The sequence below is a fragment of the Taeniopygia guttata genome, chromosome 2, assembly GCF_048771995.1.
Source record: "Taeniopygia guttata chromosome 2, bTaeGut7.mat, whole genome shotgun sequence".
In the NCBI taxonomy this organism is placed as follows: Eukaryota; Metazoa; Chordata; class Aves; order Passeriformes; family Estrildidae; genus Taeniopygia; species Taeniopygia guttata.
Genome location: NC_133026.1, coordinates 10784074 through 10794337, shown reverse-complemented (window position 1 = coordinate 10794337; position 10264 = coordinate 10784074). Strand labels below are relative to the sequence as shown.

The 10264-nt window shown below is 46.3% G+C and overlaps 1 long non-coding RNA gene across 1 annotated transcript; it reads left to right on the top strand.

Moving 5' to 3' along the window:
- The first annotated feature begins 1304 nt into the window (after positions 1 to 1304).
- LOC121469412 (uncharacterized) lies at positions 1305 to 7084 on the top strand. The gene is made up of 3 exons (XR_012054430.1): positions 1305 to 2259; positions 5507 to 5588; positions 6876 to 7084. It is a non-coding gene; the product is annotated as an uncharacterized lncRNA (long non-coding RNA).
- Positions 7085 to 10264: the final 3180 nt, after the last annotated feature.

The window sequence follows — 10264 nt, the reverse complement described above, 5'->3', positions numbered from 1 at the left end:
AATAAATAATTCCCAACTGTCCAAAAATAGGTCAAGTAAACCTCTGGGCATGCATAAGAGAGAGGCAGCTTTAAAGCACTGACTAAAAGTGATGAGGCTCCAAACTCATGTGGTTGTAATTCTTGATGCAAGTAATGGTGACAGTAATTATAAGCACAGTCCTTCAAACGCAGCCAGGTCTCCAGGCCAGCCTGGCAGTGTGCTCAGTCACCGGGCCTGTTTCCATGCAGAATATTTATTCAAATGTTACCATGAAAGTGCACAGTGTCCTCTGACCTGCCCACACCCCTCCCGAGGCGAGCCTCCCTGGGGGGGACGCTGGTTCCTCTATGCTGAGAGGAGAATTGTTCCGTTCAAAAAAATAAGAATGCTGGGTAGGCTTAGGGAACACAAACTGGCTCAATTCCTAATCCAGTTGCTTTCTTTTATTCTTGGACTATATGCATTACCTCCTCCATCAGCGAGCTTTTCAGCTGTGTTATTCCAGCCCTCCTCCTGGAGCTGAGTCCCAGCAGCGCACACCAGGAATGGTCCCACGCACAGCCGCAGCACGCACGGCCCAGCCCCGTCCTCCCGCGGTGCCGAGGGACGCTGCCACCCCCGGCCCACGAGCAGCAAAGCCCTGGGGACGCCAGGGGCGGCGCGGTGGCCGCGGGTGCGGTGACAGACACAGCAGGGCCGGGGTCGCTCGGCGCTCCGGGCCCCGCGGAGTGCGCACAGAGCCGGGAGGGAGCGCGCACGGAGCGGGAGGAGAGCGCGCACGGAGCGGGAGGAGAGCGCGCACGGAGCGGGAGGAGAGCGCGCACAAAGCCGGGAGAGGAGCGCGCACAAAGCCGGGAGAGGAGCGCGCACAGAGCCGGGAGGGGAGCGCGCACGGAGCCGGGAGGGGAGCGCGCACAGGGCCGGGACATGAGCGCGCACAGAGCGGGAGAGGAGCGCGCACAGAGCCGGGAGGGGAGCGCGCACAGAGCGGGAGAGGAGCGCGCACGGAGCCGGGAGGGGAGCGCGCACGGAGCCGGGACAGGAGCGCGCACAGAGCCGGGAGGGGAGCGCGCACGGAGCGGGAGAGGAGCGCGCACAGAGCCGGGAGGGGTGCGCGCACAGAGCCGGGAGAGGAGCGCGCACAGAGCCGGGAGGGGTGCGCGCACAGAGCCGGGAGAGGAGCGCGCACAGAGCCGGGACAGGAGCGCGCACGGAGCCGGGAGGGGAGCGCGCACGGAGCCGGGAGAGGAGCGCGCACAGAGCCGGGAGGGGAGCGCGCACAGAGCGGGAGGGGAGCGCGCACGGAGCCGATACGGGAGCGCGCACGGAGCCGATACGGGAGCGCGCACGGAGCCGGGAGGGGAGCGCGCACCCCGGCACATCGAACGCGGCGAGCCCGGAGAGATCAGCCACCAGGAGGAGCCAGCGTAATTTGTTTCCGGGCTAATTAAGGCGTGAGCGTTCAGGTCACATAATTAGCGTGAAGGGGGTGGAGCAGGGGGAGATGCTGTGTGACTGCTGCCGCCTTTTCCCCACGGGCGCCTTGCAGACAGGTTTTGTTTGAGAACGCCCGCTCCCTGAGGGCAGCGCTTCCCAGCTTCCCGAACCGGGGCGCCTCAGTCCTTGGGCACAGACCTTGGGCACAGACCTTGCTCCGGGCGTGCTGGGTGTTTGTCACACGCGGTGATCACCACGCACAGCCAGTTCAGAGCTAGCGCTGGAGGATGAATCAAAGCCACCTAAATGAAGGTGTATCAGCCTTTTCCTTTTTGTAGTCAAAGAAAAATCGCGTGCCTAAATCCAGGCTTGGCTTAACCTCTTTTCCTTCATACACTCCCAAATAAAATTAATATGAAATTGTAGTATGTAAGAACAGGATACTGTTATGTTTAACAACTTAACTATTTTGGAGATGAGTCTTGTCATTTTAGGGGCTACCAGAAACCACCCGAGCAGCAAAATGTGAACAACAGGTGTTTGCCTATTTGTAGATGCAGTCAACAGAGTATTTGGGATCCAGTCATTCCTCCGTGTCTTCTTTAAAGTGTTGGTTGAAGAGGGAAGAACTTCATAGCAGCAGTGAAGACAATTTCCCTGCCTCCTGCTCATTGCCAGCTAGAGTCAGTTTTCTTGGCTGCAGGAGCATCATTAGAGAGGGACAGCTCTGGTCCCCCACTGCATTTCTGGTGTTTGCTCTGAGCCCTGTGCTGATGCTCTGCTCCTCTGTGAGCACTCCTGGGACTTCCACCACAGATCTCAGCTTTGGAGAATAATCAGGTTTCTAGCAGTTTAATTGTTTTCAGGTTTTGAGCTCCTGTGGGAAAACAAGTGTGAGTAAGAGCTTGATGCAAGCTGAGTTGCACGCAAGCTGGTGGGGTGCCCACAGCTCTGGCCATGTGTGGCCTTGGGCACCAAGGTGTGGCCAGAACTTCCTCATCCAGAGCCTTCAGCACTTTCTGAAAAAACATGACTTATGTATGTGCTTTACAGAGTGAGAGAATCTGTTTATTTCTAAGTATTTCACTCTAGGAAATTTTTGTGTTTTGTGGCACTGTGGAGTCAGCTGCAGTGATTCAAATGCTGAGGAACAAGAGAATGTATGACTCCATGGGATTATTTTTAGATGCTGTGTTGCATTAATTTTTTTAAGACAAATATGCCACTTGTGGTTTAAGGAGGCCTAAACTTCAGACAGCTTAAAGCTGGGATTCTGTGTGGAAATGCTGGTGTTGGGAAGCTCTTCCATATGTCTGTTACTGGAAAGCTCTCTTCTGTATGTCTGCTATTGGCCACTCTTAGGAAGGATACCAAGGAGCCACTAGTGACTATGTACATGCATTTGTGTATCAAGAAAATAATCCTGTAAGGAACCTCCCGAATGACTGGACAGGCTGGTCCCTTAAAGCCTATTTTTATTGTGCTCTAATTCTCTTTAATGAGAGTTCTGCATTGGGAAATCACACAGAACCTAAATTCAAAGCAGAAGTGATCAGCCATAGATCTCAAATGAGATAGCTTCCAGTAGCTGGGAAGCTACACCTGGAATGGTCGTACCCTGGCTCACCATAGTGGGTGGAGGGCTTGCAGAGCAGAGGAACCTCTGACCAAAAATCTGCCTAAATCCAGCACTGGATCTTATACTGTTTTCCTGGGTCTTGATTTGTGAGGAGGTGGAAAAAGAAAATTCTGTGATTAAGTGCAAGCAGAAGACAGATTTTGCAGAAATTGCACATTCAGCTCTTGGCTGTGTGTGGTGCCTCAGATCCCTGGGAGGAAGCAGGACTGGGAGGGGAGCAGGAACCGCCCCAGCCCTGGGCACGGGACACCTCCCTGGGATGGGGTCAGACTGAGGCCAGACCAGGACATCAGCCCTGACACCCACAGGCCCTCACTGCTTCTGCTGTGGCATCCCCCATCTTTTCTTAGCTGTCAGGATTTTATTAATAAAGTTGGTACATCTACTCTATTTCACAGTGGCAACACCAACATTAAAAAATATATATACATGTATATAACTATTCATATAAATGCATTAAAAATTAGATGGCTTCTATATCACAACAGAGGTGATCTGAGTTATCAATATCGATAATATCCCTTAAAAATACTACTCTGAGGACCTGTAGGTAAACAGCTTGGGTCATTCTGTGCAGTGCAAGGCTTATCCCCAAAGCATCACCTTGCAGAGTGCCCAAGAGCAGGGAAATCTGGTGCCTGGATTTCCATCCTGGCCCAGCCAAGGAGAGCCACCACTGCTGTCTTTGAAGGAAAGAACAAGATTCCCTCAGCTCTCAGCTGAGAGAACCCCATGCCTTGCCCTAATCATGCTATCTTAATCATATTGCCCTCTTCACCTTCTCCAATGCTGCAGAGGTTTTAATGAACTAAAGTGGTGTCAAGTGAATAGTAAATTAAATGCTTAGCTTGGTCAGGTTTAAAATATGCAAGTACTTATTATTTGAAAGCTTTGTGCAGCAGTAATCATTAAATGAAACATAGTGTGGCTTTGGTCTATTGTGCTGAGTTGCAAAAGTAGGTTTGTCCCTCTGCAAACAGTGTGTCACTCACTCAGGGCCACTTCCCTGTATTAAAGACACCCTTATGGTGCACCTATAGGATAAGAGATAAATCCTCCTGGCTTTACAGTGAATGGGAAAAGGATTCTATTAGATTGAGTCATCTTTACAAGCCCTGATAGGCATCTCTTGGAGAAGCAGTGAGATACAAAGTGACACCAGTCGCTCCAGCCCAGGTACTCCTGTGTGGCTGTGGCTACACTGCATAGACTCACAATTTAGAAAGTCCCTGTTGGAGGTGGGTTCTGACACATATTCCCCTGGCAATGCAGGGTGCTCCAGCACAGCTGGTAGCTGGATGCCAGTTTTGGATATTCCTGGCAAACATTCTGGGCATGGTGGTGGCCCCTGGCCCAAAGCAGCCTATGGTCTGCAGCTGTCAGGATCAGTGCTGGGCTCCACACACTGTCCCAGCAGAGATTTCCACCATCTGCTTCTTCCTGTGTGGATGCCATGATGTCCAGTCCTTGTCTGGGCTTGCTCATGCAAAGGCTCAGCAGGTGTCCAGTGCTTGGCCGAGTTGTGCTTTACCAGGAACCATTCTCTGTTTCTCTTAGAACACAACTTTAAAAGAGACTGTATTTGTGATTCAAGAGGTTTTGGTGATGGCATATGACCATCAGGGTCTTCCTGATCACAGCACAGAGGGAACTCGGTGTGGGACCGCTGTGTCTTTGACCCAAATACCTTCTTCTACGTTGTCCATCACTCAGGTTCCCTCCGACTTCTCATATTTATGGATATTTTTGCCATTTATCTACCACCTAATAGAGAAGCCTGGTCTGCCTGGTCTCAACATCTTCTGCCTTTGAGAAAGTGATACACAGCTTTGAGAGCTCTACTGCAGAAGTTTTGATGTTCTCAAAAATAGAATAAAGATGATATAATAGTTAAAATATAATAATTTTAAGTAGTCCTTTTCAACAAATTAACATTCTTTTGTCAATGGAAGATATTTATCTTAAGCAATTACCATGTTTTCCTAGTGACAGACTGTTGGTGACCTTTATACTGCAAGTGAATTATGCAAATTGGTATTTTCATTAAACATTAAATAACTCCCTTGGGAGGAAAAAATGTTACTTACTGTATATTGGCTATTAAAGTCTAATGATATGATTTACCACAACTTTGTTTTCTACCTCCAAGGGCTCCAGAGGAGAAGGGATTAAATCGTGGTTTGGAATTTGAGGCTTAGACATGTGTAGACAGAACAAATGAAGTAAAAACACAAAAGCAAAACAAATACCAGTTACTTCATCCTGTGCTCCAAGTTTATGTTCTCTCTAGCAGAGCATCAGTAAAATAAATGCCTCCAATCCCACACCTTGGAGCTCCCCATGTACCTTGGAACCACCAGGTAGACAGCCCCCTTCTCCTCATCGACCTGGACTCCAACTCATCAGTGTGCCTCAAACTCAATCCTTGCCTTGTTGTCCTGCTTTCAGCCTTTCACGTGGACCACACATGCTCCCAAAACCAGCCTTGAGCCACTTGGGCAGTAGCAGGCCCAGGGACGACAAAATGTGGGTAAGTAAAGCCTACAGGAAAATCAAATTCACCTGATGCACAGAGGCGATGGGACTGCTGGAGAGCACAGTTCCTGCACAGTGGAAGTGGCAAAAGTTTATTGCATTATGTCCAAAGTCATTAGGAATGAGGGCAGCAAGACAGGCTTTATGAATAAGAATTACTCTGTTTATTTTCAGTGATACAAAATAGCCCTTAGTAACAGCACAAGTTATGGAGAAAGTGAAGCACTCTGTTAGTGGCGCAGCAGAAAGGTTTAGTCCTTAAGCATTGCTACTCCCACAGATTCTACAGCTTAAATGTCTTTTTGGAAACTTCCACCATTGCATTAAAAGTGATCTCAGTAGGAGTGCACTTTATTAAAGATAACTCACCATCCATTCTAAGAAAAGCAAGAATGTGCAGGCTTCTGGGGTGCGCCATGAACCACACACAGCAAGGGAGGTACATCCTGCAAGAGCTGCCTTACTCCTCTCAGCACCATCTTGGGATGAGTGGGACTGTACTGCAGTGCTTCATGTGAAAAATCAAAATATTAGCTCCTTTTTATTTGGTGTTTTGTGCTAAAGATAAGCCAGTGAATACATTTCTCTGAAATGCCTCTGTTTATACAGTCATGGCCTCATCCAAAATGAGCAAACTGGGGTGCCCCTGTATGTGTGCAATGTACATTAACACTCGAGAGTTAATTGAATTTGCTTTTCAAAATATTAAAGTATTAACAGTCTGAACAGCAGATGCCAGTGCAACAGCTTTAGAAAGCACATACAACAGTTATATACTTTTATTTTGAAACAGCAAAATTTGATGGTCCATTAAACTACTATTAATACATCCTTTATAAATAAATAAACAAACACACCACACATTTTTTTAATTACTTAACACCTCTCTAGTGGGTTCTAGGAAAATGTAACTTTTAAAAATTCTGTGACAGTTACAACAACCCACCAATAACAAAGTTTATTTTAAATGTACCAGGCTGCCAGTCCAGAGGTGTTGTTATGTGCAGCCGCTTTGGAAGAATGAGCAAAGCTGAATTTAAAGGAGAAATACTAAACCCGTGGTTACAAAAATGAGTGTTTATATCACAGCAGGATCCAGTCTGCTCAATTTAGGGAAACTCTTGTCACCCTACATCTCTGAATAATCATCAGCCATTTAAGTTAATCTACATTATCACTTGTTTTCCTTTTAGAGCAAATGGAAAGGGATAATTGCTCAATGGTGATTAGGGAGTTGTGTTAGGAGAAGAGGAGAATTTAATGTTCTGGTCTTTTCACCCAGGGCAGGTTTCCTCAGGCCTCCCTCAGTCCCAAAGAGAGGTCCAGAGACAAGATTATTGCAGAAGAGCTCACCATCACCTTGACATTCAAGTGCCTGTTTGAAGACAAAAACTAGGGAGAATACACCATTTTCATTGGGTACTCTGCTGTGATATCATCCGCATGTGTTGTTAAAATAGTATTCATTGCTAATAAAGTTTTAAGTCTTAATTTTTTTCTGTGTTGCTCTTGTCTCTGTTAGATGAAACAGCTCTTAGTTTACAGTGTTTTGTTCCTCTGATAATGCTTATATGCTATAATCAAACTGATTCTCAAAGCAGGGATAAACTAAACAGATCCCTGTAAATCTCAGTATATTGAAGTAGCTTGTAAGAAAGGATGTATATGTAATTTTAAGAAAATTATTATTATTATTACTATTATTATTACTACCACTATTACTGTTGTTGTTTTTCGTGTTAAACATACACAGTCAGTTTCTTGATTGATTCTATCACTCAAACCTGCAAAAGCTCATTCCAGAATAAATATATTCTAGAAAATATTATTCATTCTGGAAATGCTAAAAAGTAGTCATTAAATACAAAAAAAAAAGCATTTTCCAGATAAATGTTAATACATTATATCTTCATATAATGAAATAGTATTTCAAAGAAATAAGATTGCGTGTTCCTAAATAACCTCATTTAAATTCTGCTTTCAAGCAAAGCTATATTAATCCTTTGTTGTTATAATGTGTCCAAAATTCTTACTAGAGACAGAAGGTTCCCATCAGTGCTTGGCACTTTGTCACAACACAGAGTTGGTGTAAATTTAAATATGCAGAGAGGACCTTGGCAGTGGCTGCAGTGTTCTGGTAGCACAGCCAAGTTTCAGGTGGTTTGATTTCCAGGGAAACAGGCTGGCTCTAGTACAGTACAGTCCATCTCCAGTCTGTGGAGCACATCTCTATCCTTCCACGTCATGTGGTGGGAAGCTCTCTTTGGAACTTTTATTCCAAGATCAGGGCAATCAATTGCTCAGATTCAAAACAGAGAAATAATTTTAAATTTAAGTGATATTGACTTAAATTTCTACAGTTCAAGCATCTTTCTGGAAACTTCTGACATTGCATTAAAAGAAGTGTCAATAGGAATATATTTTATTTAAGATATTCCACTGTCTGTACTGAGAAAAGCAAGGGTATTGAGGTTTCTGGGAAATACCACAAGGAAGCTACAGCAATTGCACTTGAATAACAATTGATTTAAGTAATTTTAACTTTAGAGACCACCTGACTGTCCCTAGGGCTCATCCTTCTCTGTCTGGCCATGTGACAGTGCTTTTCAGCACTGAGGGTCCCTCTGGTGTCTGTGCTAAAACATCAGTGGGATCCGGGCTATGTCACCCCCTGTCCTGCCACTGTGGGAACTGCTAAAGTGTGGGTGTTCCCCAAAAAGCCAGCAGGACCAGTACCTACACCCAGCTCCACTTTGAGTGACAGTAGAAAGAACGAGGCAAAACCCAAACAATGTGTAAATGAGCTACCGTGCACACGAGCCTGACCTGTGGCCCTGGTTAGGCAGCTGCACTTGTTGAACAAATGTAATCTGACAGCAGGGCTTTATCCCAGATCATCATTTGTGCACTGGAATGCTTGGGTGTTTTTTGACCCGGTGCTGGGATTCTGCAAGCTAAAGCTACCAACCACAGCCTTGCAGAGATTGATTATTTAAGGTGAACAGGCCACTCAGGTACCCTGACATCTTCTGTGCTGCAGAAGAAAAAGCAAAATTGCTTCTGTTCACCCCAGGAGATATCCAGGGCTTGATTCAGTTTCCTAAAGACAAGCATGTCCTGCCATTTGAAGTATCTCTGGACACATGAGATACTCATAGAATGACAAGGGTTTCAAATGGACCTTAAAGACCATCTAGTCCGAAGCCCCTCTGCCATGGGCATGGACATCTCCCACTAGACCAGGTTGCTCAAGGCCTTGTCCAACCCTGCCTTGAACACTGGGGTTGGGAGATCCAAAACCACCTTGAGCAAACCATTCATTCCATTGTCTAACCACATTTAATATCTAACCTAAATTTCTCCTCTTTCAGTTTGTACCCATTGCTCCTTGTCCAATCGCTGCAGTTCCTGATCAAGAGTCCCTCTCCAACTTCCCAGCAGATTCCCTTTAGATACTGAAAGGTTGCTCTGAGGTCTCCACACAACCTTCTCCTCTCCAGGCTGAACAGCCCCACCTTTGTAAGCCTGTCTTCACAGGGGAGGTTCTCCAGTTCTCTTATCAACTCCATGACCCTCCCTCCTCTGGATTTACTCCAACAATTCCATGTCCTTCTGGTGCTGGGGACAGCAGAACTGCTCACAATACTCCAGGTGGGATCTCACAAAAGCAGAGTAGAAGGGGCAGAATCACCCCCTTCAAAATGACACAGAATCATAATAGACACAGGTCCTTCTGAAGTGACATCTGAGGAGCAGGTCAGATATGCCAGGTCATCCCAAAGGGTGTGGATTATATCCACCTGCTTGGTTGGTGAATTGTCAGACAGCCAGTTCAGCTGCATCACTCCCATTGCATTTTGCTGATGAGGGGACACGATGCAGCTGCCATCACATAAATGTGTGAAGCCATTTGAGATGCTCTGGAATAGCTGCCCTGAGTTACTGATTCTGGTGAGTGTAGGCCTTCTATGGACTCCAGAAATGTGGATTGGAAGGTATCTCAAGAGGTCACACAGTCCAGTCTGAGCATCCCAAGTCACAACTCATGGCACTGTCTCCTGTTTCATTAGGTGATGCCAGTGAAGCTGAGAGGAAGAGCAATGAATCTCCTCCAACACCACTTCTCCCTGGAGCAATGGCACAACAGCACAACCTCCAGCAGACAGTGAAGTGCTACCTCATTCTTTTAGAACAGAGAACATTTTATGTTATCTAAACTTTTGATGTGGTAAAAGATACTTAGCTGAGGCATAACACATACAACTATTTAAGCTATGCTTAAAAACTGCACCTACAGTAACCATAAACCTCACAAACTGCTGCCCTTCCTTCAGCTTTGCCAGAAAGATTAAGGATTTATTCTGTGATATTTTCCTTCTGTACCTATTACAATCCCCTGGAGACCAATGTCATGAACTCCCCATGCTGCTGGAAATCACACAGACTGTCACAAAGAGTCAGTGCTGCACGGGCTTAAGAACATTAAAGTGGCCACAGAGACCAGGTCAAGATCCATATGGTGCAGTATTTCACCTCTGGTATGTGGCCAAAAGTGGATGCCTAGGGAAAAATTTGCTGAATGCAGAAAAATAATAAATAGCAGTATTTTCTCAGAATAACCACTCAGTCTGCCATCACTCGTGGCCCGCGAACTCCCTGAGCCAGAGGAGA